This window comes from Fukomys damarensis, unplaced genomic scaffold (assembly GCF_012274545.1).
Source record: "Fukomys damarensis isolate Sample0158 unplaced genomic scaffold, DMR_v1.0_HiC HiC_scaffold_22, whole genome shotgun sequence".
Lineage (NCBI taxonomy): Eukaryota > Metazoa > Chordata > Mammalia > Rodentia > Bathyergidae > Fukomys > Fukomys damarensis.
The window spans coordinates 24,340,436-24,363,170 of record NW_022900934.1 but is presented as its reverse complement, the minus strand read 5'-3'; the positions used below and the strand labels follow the sequence as shown (position 1 = coordinate 24,363,170).

Below are 22,735 nucleotides of genomic sequence, written 5' to 3'. Positions count from 1 at the left end.
AAAAAAAAAAAAAAAAAAAAAAAAAAAAGGAAGAAAGAAAAAATGTTTCTCATGTGCAAAGCTTTTGGAGGTAGGCTTTCCAGGACTGATACGGCAGCTTCTTGCTATCATCTGAAACCTGGAATTTATCTTTCTACTCTACCATTCTTGGTATGGCTTCCATCAAGGTCACTACATACTCCAAAATGGCTGCTTTAATTCCAGCCATTACACCCTCTTTCCAGGCAGAAGAGAAGCATATAACACCTCTTCTCCCCTAATATCCCAGATATCCATCACAACATCCCACATTATCTCTCTTTGGTTATACATAGTCATATGGACACATCTAGTTGCAAAGATTCTGAGAAAATTTTTTTGTTTTGGTTTGATTTGTTTTTTGAGAGAGGGCCTTGCTATGTAGTCCAAACTGGTCTTGAACTCACAATGATCCTCCTACCTCTGCCTTCTCCCTGCACTACCACACTTGGCTAAAAATGAAGTCTTTTATTCCACGAACCTAAATATGCCTGGTTAAAAACACAGTTATATTCTTATTAGCCCAAACTTCCTTTCCTTGACCTCTGGAAGAATAAGGAAAAAACTAGGGTTTGGAGCCAGACGTATTTGAACTTGAATCTTTCCTCCTGCCAAATGAATTGAACTGTCTAAGCATCTGTTTTCACAGCTATAGAGTGAGGATAGTCACAGTTATCCCAGCCAGAATGGGAGGCTGAGGCAAGAGGATCACAAGTTCAGTCTGGGCAATTTGGCAACTTCCCAAGATTCTGCCTTGAAATAAAAAGTGTTTAAAAGGGCCGGGAATGTAGCTCAATGCAAAGGTCCTGGATCCCTTTACCCAGTACAAAAAAAAAAAAAAAGACCTGCTTGGTGGCAGAAATAGAAAACCTGACCAAATCCTAGGATAGGAGGTTTCTTTGTCTCACAGGAAGTCACAACAGAAGGAGTGGCTCGTGTCGGTTCGCTAACTTGATGTCATGGCTGGTATCTCCAGTGTTCTTGGCCCTTCATGTCTGTGGACTTGTTAAACACATCGCTCTGTGGACATCATGGAGTGGACCTCTCAGGGGGATGTGCTAGGAGTGTTACTGTGTGCTGGAATGTTTCAGGCTTCATGTTTCACAACTAACGCCAGCTACTTACTGGGCATCATTTATTGAGCATTTCTTTCTTTCTTTCGGTACCAGGGATCGAACTCAGGACCTTGCGCTTGTGAGGCAGGTGGCACAACCGTGAGCTAAATCCCTGGCCTGGGCATTTATTGTTTAATAAGCACTTTCTGAATGCTTAGGCACATAAATGACTTCCCTCTCCTCACAATTCCATGTGATGTTGGGGTTGTTATCCTTTATTCTTTCTCTCTCTTTTATTCCTGGTGCTGGGGGATGAACCCAGGCCTTGCACATGCTCTGCCACTGAGCTACACACTCAGTTTTAGGATTCCCTTTTTTGTTGTTGTTTTGAGCCAGGGTCTCATTATGCAATTGAGACTGACCTGGAACTCACTATGTAGCCCAGGCTGGTCTCAAACTCACAGCGATCCTCCTGCCTCAGCCTCCCAGATGCTGGGATTGCAGGCATGTGCCACCACGCCCAGTTAGGATTCCTTTTTAATAAAGGGAAGTAAAAACAGACTCCAAGAAGGACAAACGGCTTGTCCAAAGTCATGTTGTAAAGGTGGGACACAAACCCAGATGTTTCCAAATACTGTGCTCTTTAGGGAGATCCCAGGATCTCCAGTTGTTAGGAGAGTAAATTAGAAAGTCCTTTTTGGAAAAAAGTTGAGCAATATCAATGCAGAAAATAACATAACTCCCCTCCTTTTTTTCTTTTTCTGTTTTTGCCAGCTCTCCCTTTTGACCCTGACAGTTAACCACATCCAGGTGTCTCACCCCACAGCCCACACCCCAAGTTCTTGTTTCTTGACCACAGTGTTCTTTCAGCTTTTATAGACAAGCTCACAGCACCCACCCCAAACCCCCTGACCTCAAAATATAATACCACCTGCAAAACTTTGGCTTCTGTAAAATTCCACTCAGCTTGCTTTCAGTCCACCCCAACCCAAACAAGTATATAAAACCCTGCTCTTCTAGGAGATCAGGGCTCAGAATTTGGAGTGCTTAATTCTTCTAGGCCAGCCAGCTTAATAAAGCTGGGTTCCCTCCACTTCTCTAGAGGGCCGTTCATGTTTCCTGGACCACCGCCAGTGAATCTAAAATTGCTGTAACAGTATCACTGAAAAATGTAATTTCCCAAAACACAAATCAAAAGAAGTCCTGCCTTTGACTTACCAGTACACTATTGCAGCCCACCCTAGGAAACACATTCAGGTGGACATCAAGAGGCATGTACCAACCTGTTCACCTCAGCATCATTTGTAATGGGTAAAACTGGGAACTGCGTATCCACCAGTGAGGAAGTTAATTAAATAAACTCTTCTGTTAGGAAGGGACTGAAAAGGGCAATGGTCTAAATGTGGGCTCAAAGTTCAAATACTGTCTCACTCACTCAGTTAATACACAGTCATGCATCACTTAATGCCGGATACAATCTGAGAAGTGTATTGTTGTTCAATTTTACTGTTGTGCAATCTTCACAGAGTATTTATGCAAAGCTAGGTGGCATAGGTCAATCACTTGACATGGCCTCTTGATGCAATCAAGGGACAGATTAAAAAAAAAAAGCCAGGTGGGGTGCTGCTCACTTGTAATCCCAGCACTGGGGGAAACTGAGGCAGGAAGATCACTGTGAGTTCAAGGCCAGCCTGGGCTACATGGTGAGTTCAAGTCCAGCCCAAACTATATAACAAGACTCCATCTTTTAAAAAATGACACACACACACACACACAAAGAGATAGATAAGCACGAGATGTATGAGGCTGGTGCCAAGGTAACCATGTTATAGTAACCTTTTCCTGGGGAGTGTGCTGAGGATTGAACCCAGGGCCTTCACACTAAGCTATGTCCTTACCTGTTTTTGTTTGAGATGATCTCACCAAGTTGCTAAGTTTCCCAGATAGGGCTCCAACTTATGATCCTCTTGCCTCAGCCTCCCAGAATGTTGAAATGACAGGTGTACACCACCACTCAGTAAGTTTTTTTTTTTTTTTTTTTTTACTAAGTAGAAAGAGTATATTCTAAAATAATGATAAGAATCATAAATACACAAGCAAGTAACATCGTCATTTATTGTCAAGTATTATGTACTCTATGTAATTGTATGGGTGGTACTTTTATGACTCACCGTGCAGCAGGTTTGTTTCTCCCAGGATCACCACAACACAAAAATAATGTATTGTGCTATGATAGTCCAAGGGTTACCATGCCATTAGGTGATAGGAATTTTTCACTTCCACTATAATCTTGGGCCGGGGATTTGGCTCAGTGGTTCCAGCACCTGTCTCACAAGTGCAAGGGCCTGAGTTCAATCCCTGGTACCAAAAAAAACAACATTATAATCTTGTAAAACTCACTGTCATTTTCATCTTTAACCAACGTCATTTCCATCATTGATCAAATATTATTACAGTACTTGATGCAGGACTGTACTTAACCTCTCCAGGCTTCACTTTCTTCCTTTTTAATAAAATGAATAAAACACTTGGGAGGCTGAGGCAAGAGGATCACCATGGGTTTGAGCCCAACCCGGGCTACATAATGAGTTCAAGACCAGCCTGAACTATATAGTGAGACCCTGTCTCAAAAAAAATTTTTTTAATAGAAAACAGCTTGCCTCAGGCTGTAAAGTTGGAATGAGATGTGCATGTGAACACAAGATGGGGCCTGGTACCTTGCAGACACATAGGAGTATAGGATACTCAGAGGCAGTTAAAAAGTACGAGTTATTCTTTATGTACTTATATGGAAAAGAAATCTCTGAGTCATGGAGTTAATTAGGCAAAGCTAGTCACAGAACAGCATCACCTTTTGGAAAGCAGAATGATAGATGTCCCTGTGTTTATCCCGAGTTCATAAAAACAAGATTTGGAGGCTGAGACAGGATGATTGCTGTGAGTTTGAGGCCAGCCTGAGCTACAAAGTGAGTTGAAAGCCAGTCTGAACTACACTGGACTACATAGTGAGACTATCTCAAAAACAAAAAATTCCCCAAGACCTGGGAGGATACGCCCATTCATGACCATCTTACCTCTGGGGTAATTAGGCAGATGGGGTAAAGAGAAATTTTGCTTTTTTTCCCTGGGCTTTCTCACATACTAGCAGTGTGATCTTGAGCCAGTTATCTCACCTCGTGGTGAAATTTTCCCCATGTGTAATATGGGAGATTTGCTGATATTGGTTGTAAGATTGAGTTGACACATGTAAAACAGTATAGTACTGCCTTACACAGTTGGGAATTAAATTTTTTCTTCTTCTGTGCATTTTCATGATACTCAGTAATCTCCCTGCCTTGGTCAGGAGTCAAGGGGAGCAAGGCTTCTCATTCACATTTCCTGCGGGATCGTATGTTAAGGCGAAACTAAAAAGTTTAAAGGGTTACACTGACTCCAGGATAAGGAGGAGCCTCCAGGTGGTGGAGAGGACTGGAGGGGGTACCCAGTAGGCCCTAGATCCAAGAATGGGGTCTAATTACTATGTTTCATAAAATTTAAGATCCATAGTCGTAATATGCAACTTTACTTGATACGATAAACATATGATATTTAAATTTTTTAAAAAAAAGTATTATAACAAGGGCCAGGGATTTAGCTCATTGGTGCCGCCACCTGCCTCACAAGCATAATAAGGTCCTGAGTTCCATCCCCAGTATCCCCCACCACCAAAAAAGTATTATAATAAAAGGGACATTGTCATTACTTTCTCTCAAAATATTCCCCCCATCCTTGCTTCAAACACACTTTTCCTAGCATTCTTACCACTTTTTTTTTTTTTTTGACAGGGTCTCACTATGTAGTTCATGCTGGTCTTGAACTTACTAGGTAGCCTAGGCTGGTCTCAAATTCACAGTGATCCTCCTGCCTCAGCCTTCTGAATGCTGGGATTACAGGTATGGGTTACCATGCCTGCCTCTTACTACTTTCCAAAACATTTCTGGACATGTTGTTTCGTGAGTGTCTTTACTTGCGCTGCAGTGACTAGTTCAATGTTCTGGACTGCTTCAAGATGTTTACCATTCCGTGGTCATTTTTACTTTGGGGGAGGAGCCAGAAGTCACATGGTGCCAGGCCCAGCAAGTAAAATGAATGAGGATATACTTTAATTTTTTTCCCTCTTTCTTTTTTCTTTTTTTTCTTTTTCTTTTTTGGGTACTGGGAATCAAATTCAGGACCTAGCACCTGTGAGGCATGTGCGGTGCCACTGAGCTAAATCCCCAGTCAACACCTTAATGTTTTGGGAGCCTGATGCTCTTTGGATGGCTCTCCATATACTTTTGATTATGCCTGATAAAGACACTCATGTGTCTTTATAAAGAGGACTTCCAGAACTGCTTCAGGAAGTAGCAAGAATGATGGGGATAAATATGTCCAAATCAAAGGAGAGTGTTTTAAGGCAATATGTCTTTTACTGAAATAAATTTTTAAAATGTAAACATTTATTGTATATTTTGATCACCCGTTGTATATGAACTATACCTTTCTCTCTTTCTCTAAATTCTGAGGATTGAAGCCAAGGCATTTGTACTGAGCTACATTCTACAGCACATTTTTTTTACTTTTTACTTTGAAACAGGGTCTTGTTAAATCACCAAGTTGCCCAGGGTGGGCTTGAACTTGTGATTCTTCTGCCTTAGCCTCCCATAGTGCTGGGATTATAGGCCTGTGCCACTGGGCCTTGGCTGGCCCTGTAATTCTTTAAATACTGCAACTATGTTAGAACTTGCTGTCTTCTGTTAATGAATCCAGTTTCAAAGATATTAAAAGGTAAACATAAATACGGGCCCCTAAGCACTGAAATTAGTAATGATGCACTCTCCTCAATTAAAAAAAAAAATGTCACTATACCATAGAAGAAATGTAAAAGCATTTTCCCATAATAATTATTTTGGAGGTTTTCTGGGGGAAAATGGTAAATGTCGAATTTCCTACACCGTCTTTCATTTCCTTTGTTCCCCTCCAAGGGCTGAGTCAGCCTGTTGGGTGACCCAAGCCTGCCCTGGGGGTGGAGGAGGCCACACAACTGAGTCCTTTGAGCTTCTCCCCTGCCCCAGCAGCTGGAAAAGGGCCAGGGTTTATGAGGGAACAATGGTGCCAGCCAGCTGCTGATGAAATAGGGCTAAACAGCCTGGCCTGGCCTGGCCTGGCCTGGGTCCAGAAGGTGCCCCTTGCACCTGAGAACTCCACTGCACTTCTGCAAAGGTCTGAGACAGGGCAAGGGGAGAGCGAATTCTGTTTTCATCAGAAAACCTTATACATGGAATCCATGCATGGAATCTCCCAGCCAGAGGACCTTAAAGAATACGAGATTGGACCACTCAGTGTACAGATGAGAAACAAAGGCTCCCAAAGGGACTGATACCTTGGCACAGCTCCCGCTGTAAATCAACAGCAACACAAGCAAGATTCCAGTTTCTCTTTGGAACAAAAGATCCACCATCAAGCATGCCTTGTGCAATCTTTTATAAAAATGCCCTGATTTTGTTGCTTTTGTGAAGTGTCTGTCTGACACATTAGATAGTATCTGATTTCCTGGTCACTGGAATTTGAAACAGGATCTCAAGTATGAATGTCTTCAGGGCAAGGGAGACCGGAGGACACCTACCTGCCCCTGCTATTTTCAGACAATATTTACTATGACTTAGTTCCTGCCTGAATTCAAAGCCCACCTCTAACACTCCACATGAAGTGACCTTGGGTCACCATGGTAGTGGCCTCCAAATTGACCCTCGATGTTTTATCCATAGTATCCTTCCCCTGAATAGTCAGTCTTCTCTCACAGTGAAGAGGCTGACCTGTATAACCACCAGGAGATTGCAAAAATGACAATCTGACTTCTTTTTTTGGTTTGTTTGTTTTTGGAGACAGGGTCTCAATTTGTAGTTGAGACTGACCTGGAACTCATTATGTAGCTCAGGCTGGTCTCGAACTCACAGCAATCCTCCTGCCTCAGCCTCCCGAGTGCTGGAATTACAGGCATATGCCACCACACCTGGCAACAGTCTAACCTCTGAGGCTAAGTCAGAAAAGACCCTGTAGCTTTTACCCCCGTGTCTCTTGGAGCGCTTGCTCTGGGGGGAGCCAGCTACCACACGGCACAGTTACTTGAACAGCCCGATGGAGAGATCCACATGGCAAGGGTGTTAGTCTGTTCTCTGGGCTATAACATTACTACAGACCAGGTAAATTGAAAACAATAGAAGTTTCTTATTTATTTGACTCATGGTTCTGGAGGCTAGGACATCTAGTAATATAGACTGAAGATGGCAGAAGGCATCACATGGTGAGAACACACAAGAGAATGATCAAGAAGGGGCTGAACTTGCATTATAATAAACCCAGGCTTGTGATAACAGACCCACTCCCATATTGGCCCTCGGGATCTAATTACCACTTAACGACCCTACCTCTCAACACTTACAATAGCAATTAAATATCAACACGCATTTTGGAGGGGAACAGTCAAGCATAGCAGCAAGTAACAGACCCTTGCCAACAGCCAATTGATTTGCAAGCCTGTTTTCCAAGCCAGCTTGGAACTGGGTTCCTCAGCCCCAGGCAAGCTTTAAGAAGACTGCAGTCCTGGTCTACAACTTTTTTGTTTGTTTTTTGAGACAGGGTCAGGCTGCCTTGAGCTTCACTCTGTAACCCCAGTTGGCCTGGAACTCACAGTGATTCTCCTGCCTCAGCCTCCTGAGTGCGAGGATTACAGGGGCTACCATTCCTGGACCTGGTCCACATCTTAACTGAATTCTCAGGAGATATCACAGGTAAGCATCACCCAGTTAACCTGCTACTGAATTCCTGACCCACGGGAAATAGGTAAGATAAGAAATGTATATTGTTATTTTAAGCTCTTAAATTTTAGGGCAATTTCTTGCACAGTGATAATTAAAATAACCACATTGGGGCCGGGGATTTAGCTCAGCGGTTTGTTGGCCTGCCTTGTAAGCGCAAGGACTCGAGTTCAATCCCCGGTACCAAAAAAAAAAAAAAAAAACACATTGGCCTTCCTGATCTTTAACACAATACTAGATCATAGTACCCGTTTCATATAATCATAATGAGGATTCAAGGAGGTGATACGGGAAGAAGGTCTGACTTACAGCAAACACTGTGGGTGGGAGACCATAGTGCTGAAATATAACATGGCCTTCATTAACTGAGAACAGAGGTCAAGGAAGAGCCAGGAGGAAAGATGAAGTAGCAACACAGTCTCTTTATTCTCCTGGCAATTCAGCTCTGAAATAGCCCCTTCCCAGGACAGAAGTCAGGGATCCTTAATCTCCTCTCCCCAGAAGGCAGTGTGGGACTGTGTGTCACTCTGAGCATCCCTCTCGGAGGTCCTCATCTTTACCATCGCCGCCCCCCACCCCTGGAACTTAGCAAGGAATCTCTTGCTCCTCTGCTAGGAGGCCGGATCAACAGAACTTTCTGTTTCAGCACTTTTCAGGGATGTTCCCTGACCCCTGGAAGTTAGCCCAGCAAGGAGCAAAGCTTTGCTCCTTAATCCGTGTCTGAGAACCAGGTTTAAAGTTTAACTCTGCTACTGATTGCCTTTTGAAAAATTACTCAGCCTCTCAAGACTCACTTCCTCATCTGAGTTGTTGGAGGAGGAAATAAGACAGTGAGGAATGAAATCTTTGTTGACTGAAACAATAAATTTGAGCCCACTTCCTTTAGTTTCAGCTCTTCTCCCTGCCTTGTCCCAGTGGGTGTCTACCCACACTAGAGGCACTTAATTCTCACAGGCAGGTTTAGTTCCGCTTTTTGATTTAGACCAACTTTGTTTTTTGAATAGGGAACTTTAAAGAGATTCAACCACTTCAATTCCAGGATTTGGCAATAACTTGCAAATGTGTCCTAGTGCCTTCTTCCTATGGCCAAGCTCAATTTAAAATAAATTATTTTTAAATCACCAAAGTGATAAAATCACATTATACAATACCGGTCCTTAAATTTGGATGCACAGGGCAATCCGTTTTCAGGACCCCTCCTGTCTCTCAGGAGTTATTTCTCAATAAATCTCTCCTACCTTTAACCTCCACTGTTCCTTAGAATTCATTCTTTGATTTGGGGGGACATGAACTCGGCAGATCTGACATCTAGCAAGTTAGAAATTATATTTCTCCGGTATCAGTAGGTTCGCGGATTCTTGTCATGGAAAAAGAATTTCCCAGACTGAAGAAAGGCTGTGTGAGGACTGAAGTGAGGAGGAGACCCTCTGCGCACCACGAAAGAGCACTCACCCGGAAGTAAACCGTGCTACAGGGATTTCCGCCTCTAGAAGAGGTGTAGTACTGAAGACATAGTCTGTGCTGCTGTCTTATGGCAGCCTGTTGTGGCTGCTGCCTACATGTCCCTGGAAAGCCACATGTCCCCATAGGTGGGGCTTTGGGGCGGTGATGAGATGGCGGGAGCGTGATACCCATCCGTGGATTAGTTCATTGATGAGTTTGTCACTAAAGGTGAAACTGGGAGGTGAAGCCAGAGGGGTGGCCTGGGATGGTATGTCTCGCTCCTTCCTCTCTCTCTCTGCTTCCTGCCTGCCATGCCCTGAGCAATTCCCCTCTGCTGTGCCACTCTGCCAAAACCTCTACAAACTGTGAGCCAAAATAAACCTTTCCTCCTTTAAAACAATTTTTTTGGATGCACACTGGATTAGCTAGAGGGGTTGCCATGGAGATGTGAATCCCACCTCCAAGGATCTGGATTTGATCGTTTAGGATGTGGCCTGGACATTGAAACTTTTTTTACAAGCTTTCCTTGCCCTCTCCTCTTGGAGTTCAGAAAGGATGATCTTAGATGGATGGATTTACCCTTCCATTGGAAAACAAAACAAAAACAGAAAAATATGAAACAACTATTTGAAGAGAAGGGGACTTAGGACAACGAATGACAGTGACCCCTGTAAGACTATGTCACGGCTCGTGTTCAGATGTCCCCCAAAGACTCGTGTGCTCTGAGGTGGGGCTAGTTTGGAAGTGGCTGACTCCAGAGTGTGAGATTGATTCACGGTGCAGAATTAAGGGTGTGACTACTGCCCTCCCTAAGTAGTCTGAGTAAGATAAAAGGGGCAGAAAGATGCTGCTAAGGTCCCTTGTTGCCTTTGCTGCTGCCACCATGAACTGTTGCCCCCTGCTGCCCTGCCTTGGAGCCGGCCGATTATGGACTGAAACCTCTAGGAACTATAAGCCAAATAAACCTTTTCCCCTTTAACTTTGGGTGATGGGTACTTTGTCTCAATAACAAGAGGAAAGAAACTGAGACAGTCTGGGAACAAATGAGGTAAGATTGTAATTTTCCAAAATGGTCTACATAGTTTTCAGGTCCAGGTGGAACCCAGCTGACTGAGTTTAAAAGATGGAGCTGAGAGTCTAGGGAAACCCAGGAGGCTAGAATTTGCAGGACAGAGTGCTGGAAAGAATAGCTACACAGAGGACTCTGGAGTCCTTTTGAAGTGTTCAGTTGAATACTTACTAGCTCATGCCTGTGAAGAAACTATCTGAAGATGCAGAGAGAAACAGTCAAACAGACCAGAGGTGATGTTCAGTGTTTACACAGAGCCACAGATCCTGGCTATTTCCATCATACACACTGGGAAAACCTCAATGTATTTGGGAGAATACTTAGAAGGGTATTGCCTCAATCTTAAGAAAAACACTAAATAATGTGTTAGGTACAGTCTTACATTAGGAATAGCTGAGCCAGATGTGGAAGTACACATCTGTGATACCAGACCTAGAGAGGCTGAAACAGAAAACTCAAAACTTCAAGTCCTAGTCTCAAAATAAAAATTAAAAGGGCTGTTTGATCCCTGGTACAAAAATAAATAAATATAATAAATAAATAAATAAATAAATAAAAGGGCCGGGCATGGTGGCTCACACCAGTACTCCTGTACTCAGGAGGCTGAAGCAGGAGGATTGCCACAAGTTCAAGGTCAGCCTGGGCTGGCTATCTGGTAAGTTCAAGGGCCAGCCTGAAAGATACTGTTAGACGCTATCTCAAAATCAAACAAACAAAAAAGGGCTGAGGATGTACTGCAGTGGTAGAAAACCCTGAGTTTGGTCTGTAAGAACTGCAAATAAGAAAGAAAGAAAAAAAAAAGGGTGGGGGGGGAGAGGGAGAGGGAGAGAGGGCGCCAGGGATTTAGCTCAGTGGTTCCGCCATCCGCTTCGCAAGCGCAGGGACCTGAGTTTGATCCCTGGTACCAAGAGGAAGGAAGGAAGGGAGAGAAAGAAATTTCCAGGGCTAGGTATTTAGCTCAGTGGAGCTATGCCTGTCTCGCAAGTGCAAGGTCCTGAGTTTGATCCCTGATGCTGGAAAAAAAAAGAAAAAGAATTTTCTATTCCTGGATAGGTAGAACCAATATGGTCGAAATGTGCAGACGTATGGGCACCACTGAGCTGGTAGGGTTTTCCAGTGTGGAGTACTGCTGTGCCACAAAGAAGGATAAGCTGGAGTCATCTGCAGGAAAAGGGGTGCATCATGAGACAGTAATGTTAAGTAAAGTCAGACACACAAGCTTAAGTAGTGCACAGTTTCTCTTATGTGAACAACCCAAATAAAGAGAAAAATAAAGGCAAGGAGAAATAGGGAGACAGACCTTTTGCAAATGAAAAGGGACCAAAGTATGGAGAGAAGAGGAATGGAAAGGGGGTGAGAAAAGAATTAATGTGTTACGTCCAGGTACCAACCTCCCACAAGGAACGTAATCATCATGTACTGCAAACATGTACTAATAAAAAATTAAAACTGAAAAAGAGAAAACGAACAAATTTCCTCGTTCTAGAGGATAAATTATATGTCCTGCAGAAAAGGTAGGATAAATCCTAAGCTCTTTTAAAAGCCATTTATCAGAGCAAAGCGCTTCTACAATAGCCATCTTGAAAGGTAGCAAATCTAATTTTCTCCATCTGTCTCTCTGTAACTCTATAAAATCATACATTTTTATTCAGTGTTTTATAATTAATTATATTCATTTTGTTGTTATTGTTGTTACTCAAATTGTCCCAGATTCAGGCAATGGAAGCCCCTTCAATCTGGCATTTGTTTCTCCTGGAGCTGAGATTTTTCCAGCACACCCAGCAACACCTGCCCTTGGGCTGCTGAATGAGATTTTTTTTTCTTTTTTTTCCTTTTTTGGTACCAGGGATCAAACTCAGGACCTTCACTTGCCAGGCATGCATAGTGCCACTGAGCTACATCCCTGGCCCCAATCAGTCACTTCCTGAAAGAAGACTGGTCTTTGTTTTGAGACAGGGTCTTGCTGTGCAGTTCAGGCTGGCTTTGAACTCACTATGTAGTTCAGGCTGGTCTTGAACTTATGGCAATCCTCCTACATCAACCTCCTGAGTGCTAAAACTATAGGCCTGTGCCACCATGCCCAGGCACTCTGGCTATTTTTAAAAATTAATTAAGTTTATTGGTACATTTTAGGTATATATAATGATCACCTTCATCATAGGGAATTGTACTTGTATATGACATATCTTGATTCTTATTTTGTTTTGCTTTGTTTTTTGGTACAAGGGATTGAATTTAGGACCTTGAGCTTGTGAGGCAGGCATGGTGCAACTGAGCTAAATCCCTGGCCTATCTTGATTCTTATTTTTTTCCTATTCCCCTTCCCTTATTTTAACCCCTCCACCCCTCTTTATTTTATTTTTGTTTTTTTGAGACAGGGTCTCACCATGTAGTTCAGACTGCTCTTGAACTCTAGCACAGGCTGGTCTTGAACATGCAGCGATCCTCCTGCCTCAGCCTCCCAAGTGCTGGAATTACAGGCGTGCGCCACCATGCCTGGCTCACTCTTTATTTACCAGAGCTTTGTTTCCTTTTTTTCCTTCTTTTCTCATTTTTTCCTTTTCCTTCCTTCCTTTCCTCTTGCCCTCCTCCCTAGCTCCCCTTCCCATATGAACATTTTTTCCCTATTTCACAATATCTATGATACATTTTGGTTCTCATTTGCACTTTAAGTTTCTCATACCAGAGAAACAATGTGATATTTATATATGTGTGTCTGATTTATTTCATTTCAGAGTATTTTCTCAAGGTGCATCCATTTAGCTATAAATGTCTCAAATTTTTCTTTATGGCTGAGTAGTAGTCCATTGTATTAAAAAAACACATCTTCTTTATACATTCATTGGTTGATGGGCATCTGGGCTGTTTCCAAGATTTAGCTATTATAAGCTGTGGCTCTGGCCATTTTTAATGGGAGAATGTATTTGAAGATTAAGATTGCAGTTCTAGGTGTATTCATTATTATTGGATTACTATTTCCATGCCCTCCCTTTCACTGGGTAAATCTAAGGAAGAATACATATATATATTCACACACAGAGACACATACATATAACATATGAGTATATGCAAATATATAATTTGTGAGTACATGTAAATATATGGATATGTGACACATTTGCATACAATGTATAATTTTATATAGAAATATATGCACAAATATATATATTCACATATTCACACATATCATATACATATATACCACATGCTTATATTATTATTTATAATTCATAAGTGTTTTTCCGAACTTCCTTGACTTTATATGGGATCTTTTTCTCCTACATAGAAAAATTGAATTCCTGATAATAACATATTAACTTTTTTTATCCAACCCTGTACATATTGTAGTTCCAGAATTACCATACCAACATTAATAGCAACAATACAAATACCAGATGAAGTTTTAGTCCTCAGCATATATTCCCTTAGGTACAAAGACTCCAAGTGCTATATTCGAAGATCACATTACTGTCCCTTAGGCATCAGGTGCCATGGGAAGGAATATCATTTAAAGGGAGAAGACAGCACACTCCTGGTGACCAGAGGCTCGAAGTCAGGTAAACAGCTGGCAGGAGAAAATTCAGGAGTTTGAAGTCCACAGGGCCTCAGGAAGCAGTGTTTTGTATCACCAAGGGAAGATCCACAGTCCTTTTGAAAGCCGCCAGGAACTCAGCAATGATGAAGACAGCGCTGTGGTGCATGTGTCCCCTTCAGAACTCAAGCTGAAATCCAGTTGCCATTGTGACCGTGTTAAGAGGTGAAATCATTAGAGGTGATTAGGTCAGGAGGGCTCTGCCCTCATCAGTGGATGAATGTCATTAAATAGGTGCGTTAGTTATCGAAGTTGGGAGCTCCTGAGAAAAGAGTGAATTTGCCCTAATTTCCCTTTTCAGTCTTGCACGTGCGTGCTTGCACTTCTGCTCGTTATGACATCGCGTAAAGATCCTCACCAGATGCTGGCACCGTGGTCTTAGACTTCCCAGCCTCTAAAAGCATTAACCCAAATCAATTTATATTATTTATCAGTTGCCCAGTCAGAAATATTGTTATAGCTGCAAAAAATGGACTAAGATAGGTAATACTAATAAATAACAAAAAACACTTATTTAATACTTTTCTCTGTGGTAGGCATTGTATTTAGCACTTTACACACATTTGCCCATTTAATCTTCGTAGGAAGTCTTTGGGACATATTCTTAGGTCCATTTTCTACAAGGAGTTGAAAGATTAACTTGCCTGAGGCTGCCTTAGCAAGTAAGTGAGTAACACGGTTTCTCGGCCAGCTATCTTTTAACAAGGATGTCCATTGGATTTAGAAATATGACAGTTGCTAGTGACTTTGAAGAGCACACTTTAGGTGAAAAAGAAGAAAACCTAGACTGTAATATGATAGTGAACTTGGGCTGCGTGCAGTGGCACACACCTGAAATCTCAGCACTCTGGGAGGCTGAGAGGCAAGAGGATTAAGTTTGAGTCCAACCTGGGCAACTTAGCAACTTATAAAGACTCCATCTCAAAATGAAACAATAAAAAGGGCTGGGGATGTAGTGAGGCCCTGGGTTCAACCCCCATCTCCACCCCCAGTCTCTCTCTCTCTCTCTCTCTCTCTCTCACACACACACACACACACACACACACACACAAATAGGAGTAAATTTGGAGAGAGAAAGTGGAGTCCCCGAAGTCAGTCAGCTCCCTGAGGAAGTTTGCCTGTGAAAGGAAACAGCACGGAAACACAAAGGAGACCGTAGGGTCAAGGGAGAGTTGCAACTGGGAAGGCGAAAAGGATGGGACCTTAAGACTCAGAGTGCCCGTGGAAAGGATGTTTTTGCTTTTATTCTTTTTGGTGCTGGGGATCAAAACTAAAGCCTCACACACACTCAGCATGTGCTATACCACTGAGCTATATGGCACAGCCAAAGGTTGATTTTGGATAGAGTTTTCTTTGGTGCAGATGAAAAGGTGAGGGCATTCTCTTGATTTCTATTTCCTCAAAAAGCCTGAGATAGGCTGGGAGTGGTGGCGCACGCCTGTAATCCCAGCACTTGGGAGGCTGAGGCAGGAGGATCACTGTGAATTCTAGACCAGCCTGGGCTACATAGTGAGTCCAGGTCAGTCTCAACTACATAATGAGACCCTGTCTCAAAAAAAAGAAAAAGAAAAAGAAAAAAAAAAAAAGCCTAAGACAGCACTGCTCACTGGAAGTGCAAAAAGGTCTATGCAAGAGGTTTGAAGAAGAGAATACATCAAACAGGTGTTTCAGTGAGTGAGTGTAGAGAGCACAGGTTAATGTATAGGATGCAGAGAACGTAATGCCTCCCAAATAGAGCACAGTGTCAGTGTGTTTCCAAGAGTGGAGAGTGAAACCCACCAAGAGTGACAATGTGGGAAACCAGATATGTGATCCCCCAAGAGTAAGAGTGATATCTAACCCAGCAGATCACCCTATGACGCGTGTAACCCCATTATCTAAATCCAATGTGTGGGAACCCTACGACGTGTGCAGCCCCGATATCTACTCAAACAGCCCCAGTGTGTGTGAGGTGATAAAACCCAAACCAGTGCCACAAGACCCCCAGTTAGAATGGTATAAAAGAGAGAGCGCAGAAGACCAGCTCGTCCCACTCAGTGACTGATCCAGCTCGACGGCAACCTGCCAGATGAAATCTCAGATGAGACCTCAGTCGAGACATCAGATGCCTGCCCAGTGTGGACCCCCAGATTGAAGAGGAGGCAACCGGATCGACAACCACAATCACCAGGAAAGGAGAAACAAAGTCGTGCTCCTCGGACTTGTGCAGGTACAGGGAGTGACAACTGGCGGGTATGAATGAACATGTTTGATGTGTGACATACATTAATATATAAAAATCTAGTAGGCAACTACTGCTGTCTCGACCTCCAGTTAGTACGCACTCCTGCTCCCAACAGTGAGCCAAAAGAGAAATACTGTAAGGTATCCCTGTAGGACTGAGAGTCCACTGGGGCTTATGAAGTTGAACTGAAAGTAAATAATCTAAGATGAATGGTTTTCTCTAGCTGTGTGTAACATGGCTGTCAGAGAAGGCAGACAGATGGGTTTCATCCTGTGTTGGGGGTTACCCAGGAGAGGATGGGGCAAGAGGTTGATCACAGTGATGGAGCAGGAAATTCAGGTGGACCGGAAGTACAGGGAAGAGGGAGAACAAGTGGACAGTATGTCAGGGCCAGTGGATGTGTGGTCTTGAGTTCAAGGATGAAAGAGGAGGAAGTGGAAAAGGGAAATCCCAGATTCGACTTGGTGTTCATGTATGACCCTGAGAGACCAAGATCATCAGAGATAAGGAGACTAAGAAGGGCTGTGATGGGGCCGGGATTTAGCTCAGTGTTTCCACCGCCGGCCTTGCAAGCGCAAGGACCCGAGTTTGATCCCCAGCACCAAAAAAAAAAGAAAGGCTATGATGTTGAACCAATAGTGATCCCAGAATGATGATGGGGAAGAGGTTAGAAGGAAGACAATTACTTTTTTCAAGGGCACTGTTATTGTTCAGATCTAAAATGTTCTCTATGGTCTGGGGATTTAGCTCGTGGTGCCCAGCAAGTGCAAGATCCTGAGTTTGATCCCTGGTTAAAAAAAAAAAAGAAAAGAAAAGATAAAATGTTCCCTAAAAGTGTCATGAGTTAAAATGTGGGACTTTTGAAATGTGACTGGGGGCACTGTACTCATGGGAAGATTCATACACTAGAGGGTGGGACCTAGTTGGAAGAGTGACATGATCTGGAAGAGTGTTTGCATGTTCTTCTCTCTGCTTCCTGACTGCCATGGGGTGAGCAGCTTTCTTCCTGCACACCGTTCTGCTGTGCTGTTTCTACCTACCAGCCGTGAACTCAATGTTCTGAAATTGTGAACCAAAACAAACCTCTCTTCCTTTTAGCTGCTGGTATTGGATATTTTGTCATCTGGGGCTACTGTGCTGCCAGTAGCCTCATACCTATCCCATCCTCTCTGAAATGGCACTCTTATAGTGGACGTATCCTCACCTTCACTTGTTTCTGTCTCCAGAATTTGTCCCATCCTGGTAGCTATCACTCCAGATCTGATGCTTGTCATGCATACAACCTGTCCCATGGCTGGACCTTCTTTGGACATGGACTGTAAAAGAAAGGATAATGAAGCTGGATGTAGAGGTGGATGACTGACTGGAATCCCTGTATCTGGGAGGCTGAGGCAAGAGGATTGAAAGTTTGAGCCCACCCTGGGCAACTTCGTGACAGCGTGAGACCCATCTCAAAATAAAGGGCTGGGGATGTAGTTCAGTGCAGAAGCCTTTGGTTGAATCCCCAGTACAAAAAGGGCTGGGGATTTAGCTAAGTGGCACCTTGCCTGCCTTGCAAGCACAAGGTCATGAGTTTGATCCCTGGTATCAGGAAAAAATTAAATCAATCGATCGATCAATCTTCAGTACAAAACTATCTTTTAAAAATAAAAGAAAAAGAAAGAGGGCTGGGGTTTTAGCTTAGTGGTGCTGCTGCTGCCTTCCTCCCAAGCGCAAGGTCCTGAGTTTGATCCCTGGTGCCAAAAAAAAAAAAAAAAAAAAAAAAAAAAAGGAAAGAAAAAGAAAGTAAAGCCTGCTTCTATTACCTTTTCTTTTTTGTTTTGTTTTGTTTTACTGGGAATGGCATTGAAGACCTTGCGCTTGCCAGGCTGTGTGGCTCCATGGCGCTAAATCCCTGGCCCTCCTATTACCTTTCTCGGGCACTGTTCTATGCCAGGCTCGGCATACATCTCTCTCCTGTGTTCCTTATGCCATCTCACTGTCACTCTCGTTTTGCTCAAAGAGATGAAATCACTCATCCAAGACCACCCAGCTGGGAAGTTTGAGAGGTGGACTCAATCCTGAATATTTCTGGCTCTCCTAGTTTTTGCCTTTTGCAAATTATGAAAATTAGATAAGGACATGATAGCACACATTTTCATTAACATAATTTTGAAAAATAATTCTATGAATTGGGCCCCGGTCTACCACATGCAGCTGGCATTCGCGGTCAGGTTTCCTCCAAGAATTCCTCAGGAACTCTGGGGGTGTCTTATCTAAATTTCAGAACAAGTCCTAGCAGCTGCCGTGAATTTGCCATTGCTAACCCTTCTAACCCTAATTGAATGAATACTTACCATATGCCTGGCAGCTAACTTAGAACTTTACACACTATTTCTCACTCTCTCTCTCTCTCTCTCTCTCTCTTTTCCTTCCTTCCTTCCTCCCTCCTCCCCCTTCTTTCTCCCTACTCCTACCTCTCTCTTTCTTTCTTCCTGATACTGGGGATTGAACCCAGAGCCTTTACACTGAACTACATGTCCAGCCCCTTTTATTTTTTATTTGAGGCAGGATCTCATTAAGTAGCTACATTGTAAATTGCCCAGGTTGGGACCTGACTTGTGATCCTCTAGCCTTGGCCTCCTGGCATACTTGAATTATAAGTGTGTGCCACTAGCTGTGAGTTCGAGACCAGCCTGGGCTACCTAGTGAGTTCCAGGTCAATCTCAACTACATAGTGAGACCCTGTCTCAAAAAACCCAAAAAACAAACAAGTGTGTGCCACCATGTCTGGCATATGATTTAATATATTTATGTCCACAAACCCCTATAATATATGCATAATGTTTCTCTCACCGATGAGGAAACCATGACACAGAAAGGCGAAGATGATACCGATTGATAGTATTCAGAAGCCAGGGTTGCGGGATGAGCTGCCATGTTTCTGCCCTGGAACAGGGACTCTGGTGTCTTCCTCGCTCGACTCCTCAGTGTGATTTTTGGGAGTTGTTCCTAACTAAGGCCCTGGTATTCTGGGCCTCGTGGGGATTCTGCGAACCACACGACACCCCTCAATATATTATTTTCCTGCTCACACTGAAAAGAGTTTGTTTCTTTCATTTGAAACTAAAAATCTTTCTTCCTTTTCTTTTTTTTGTACTGAGAATTGAACTCAGGACCTTGCACTTGTGAGGCATGTGGCAGAACCACTGAGCTAAATCTCTGGCCCAAATATTTTCTTTTAAAATAGCTTTATTGAAATAGAATTCACATATCATCATACAGACCTCACTCATTTAAATCCCACAAGCCAGTGATTTTTAGTATGTTCAGAGAGTTGTGCAACCATCACTGTAATTGATTTTAAAACAGTTCACACATAAAACAGACCCCATACCCGTCAATATTCATTCCCAATTTCTCCTCCCCACCCCCGCCATCTTCTTCTCCCCACTCCAAGGCAATCACTAATCTGCTTTCTGTCCCTCTGTATCTGCCTATTTTGGACTACTGCCCTCCTATGTAACTGTATTTCTATATCCTTTGACCAGCAACTCCCAGTTCCTCTCCTCCAACTACCCAAACCTCTGGTAGTTACCATTCTACTCTGTCTTCCTATGAGATCAGCTTTTTATTATTTTTTTTTCTTTTTCATTGAGTTTATTGGTACATGTTAGGTATACAGTACAGTTACATTCATTATCTTGTACCTCTACATGACAGGTCTTGGTTCTCATTGTTTCCCCTTGTGAGATCAGCTTTTTAGATTCCACATATGAGTGAGATGATGTGGTATTTGTCTTTCTGTGGCTGGTTTACTTCATTTAACCTAATATATTCCAGGTTCATCCTTTTTTTTTGTTTTGTTTTGTTTTTGTACTGGGGATCGAACTCAGGACCTTGCACTTGCAAGGCAGGTGCAGAGCCTCTGAGCTAAATTCCCAGCCCCAGGTTCTTCCATATTGTCATAAATGACAGATTTCATTCTTTTTATGGCCAAATAGTATTCATATATATATATATATACATTTTATTTGTCCATCCATCTGTTGATGGGAACTTAATTCAATGTCTTTCCTATTGTGAATAGTGCAAATCTCTGTAATATAGGGATTTCTTTTCTTCTTTAGACTGGGTCTCACTATGTAGCCCAGGCTGGCCTTGAACTCATGGCAATCCTCCTGCCTCTGTCTCCTGAGTGCTGAGATTACTGGTATGCACCACCACACCCAGCAATGTAGGGATTTCAATTTCTTTGGATATATACCTAGTAGTGGGGTTGCTGGATCCTACGGTAATTCTATCTTAGTATTTTAAAGAAATTTTATACTTTTTTTGTTTTTGGTACCGGGTTTTGAACTCAGGTCCTTGCGCTTGCAAGGCAGGCCACCGAACTGCTGAGCTAAATCCCTGGCCCTCATACTATTTTTTATAGTGGCTGAACTAATTTGCAGTCCCATCCACAGTATGTAACTATTCCCTTTTCTCTACACTTTTAGCCACACTTATATTTTGTCTTTTTTTTTTTTTTTTGAGACAGGGTCTCACCATGTAGTTGAGACTGACCTGGAACTCACTATGTAGCACAGGTTGGTCTTGAACTCACAGTGATCCTGCTGCCTCGGCCTCCGAGTACTGGGATTATAGACATGCGCCACCGCACATTTTTGTCTTTTTTTGTAGTAGCCATCACAGATAGGAGGTGATAACTCATTGTGCTTTTGGTTTGCATTTCCTTCATGATTAGGGACGCTGAGCATTTTTTCATATAACTTATGAACATTTGTATGTTTTCTTCTGAGAAATATCTGTGCAGGTCTTATGCCCACATTTTGGTAGTGTTTTTTTCTTTCTGTTGAATTGTTTGTGGTCCTTATATATTTTGGATGTTAATCCCTTGTCAGATATATAGTTTGCTCCTATTCTCCCATTTGATAGATTGCCTCTGCTTTCTGTTGTTTCCTTTGATATGCAGAAACATTTTAGTTTGATATAATCCCATTGGTCTGTTTTTGCTTTTGTTACTTTTACTTCTGAGGTCATATATAAAAAAATCATTGCCTAGAACACTGTCTTAGAGTTTTTCTTCTATGTTTTCTAATAATTTCATAGTTTCAGGTCTTAGAGTCATGTCTTTAATCCATTTTGAGTTGATTTTATACGTGATAAGAAATAAAGATATAGAGCTGGGGATTTAGTTCAGTGGTTCTACTGCCTGCCTCGCAAGTGCAAGGACCTGAGTTCGATCCCCTGTGCCAACCAAAAAAAAAAAGATAAAGAAAAGAAATAAAGATCTAATTTTATTCTTCTGCATGTGGATATAGTTTTCCCAGAATCATTTATCAAAGAGATTGTCCTTTCCTTTTTTTTGGTACTGGGGATCAAACTTCGGGACCTTATACTTGCAAAGCAGGCAGCAGCACCACTAAGTTAAATCCCCGGCCCTGTCCTTTCCCTGTTGTATGTTCTTTGTACCTTTGCCAAAAACCAGTTGACTGTAAATGTGTGATTTTGCTTCTTCGCTCTCTATTCTGTTCTGTTGGTTTACATGTCTAGTTTTAATGCCAGTACCATACTGTTTGGGTTACTATAGCTTTATAGAATATTGGGAGGTAGTGTGATATTTCCTGTTTTGGTCTTTTTGCTCAAAGTTGCTTTGGCCATTTTAGGTCTTTTGTGGTTCCACATACCTTTTAGAATGTGAAGAATGTCATTGGAATTTTGATAGGGATTGCACTGACTCTGAAGATCACTTGAGTAGTTATGGAATTTTAACAATATTAATTATCAAGTTCATGAACACAGGATATTTCCTGTGTATTTGTGTCATTAATTTCTTTCATCAGTGTTTTTTTTTTAATTGAGTTTATTGGTACAATCTAGGTATACAATAGTTACATTCATCATTGGGATTCTGTACCTTTACATAATATGTCTTGATTCTCATTTTTTCCCCTTGTCCCTGCCCTCCCTTCACCCTCTCCTCCCCTCCCCATTTACACACACTTTATTTCCATTTTCTCAGGTTCTCATATTTTTTTCCTCTCCCTTATTACCTTTCCCCCACCCTTCCCACTTTCCCTACACCTTTAGCCCTTTACTTCCTATTTCACATTATTAATTATCTCATTAGGATACTGTATACTATTATAGTTTTTCACACCAAAGGAACTATTCGGTATTTCAGTTAAAGAAATCTCTGTATGAACATTAAAAATAGGGAATCCTAAAATAAAACTAAAAAGGAAAGTAAAAGAGAAAAGGCAATGATGTAACATTAAAATAATCCTTAATTCTGGAGATGAAAATGGTCCCTGAACATATTTAAATTTCTTCTCGCTCTTATAGTCTTATCTTATTCTTTTTTTCATTATTTAGAGAATACTTTATTAGTTTCTGTAATCAAACCCACATAGATATGACCTAACCTATTTAGTGCGATGTGTGACCCCTGTACACATGGAAAAAAAAATAAAAATAAAAATAAAAAAATTAACATTTCTAGACCAATATGGCTGT

The 22,735-nt window shown here is 42.2% G+C and overlaps 1 long non-coding RNA gene across 1 annotated transcript in view; it reads left to right on the top strand.

Moving 5' to 3' along the window:
* The window catches only part of LOC104865069, a 14,109-nt gene extending 4,441 nt beyond the window's left edge, over positions 1–9,668 (top strand). The window contains exons 2-3 of the long non-coding RNA XR_781052.2: positions 7,731–7,882; positions 9,253–9,668. This is a non-coding gene — a long non-coding RNA (uncharacterized LOC104865069). The remainder of the gene's footprint in view (positions 1–7,730; positions 7,883–9,252) is intronic.
* Positions 9,669–22,735: the final 13,067 nt, after the last annotated feature.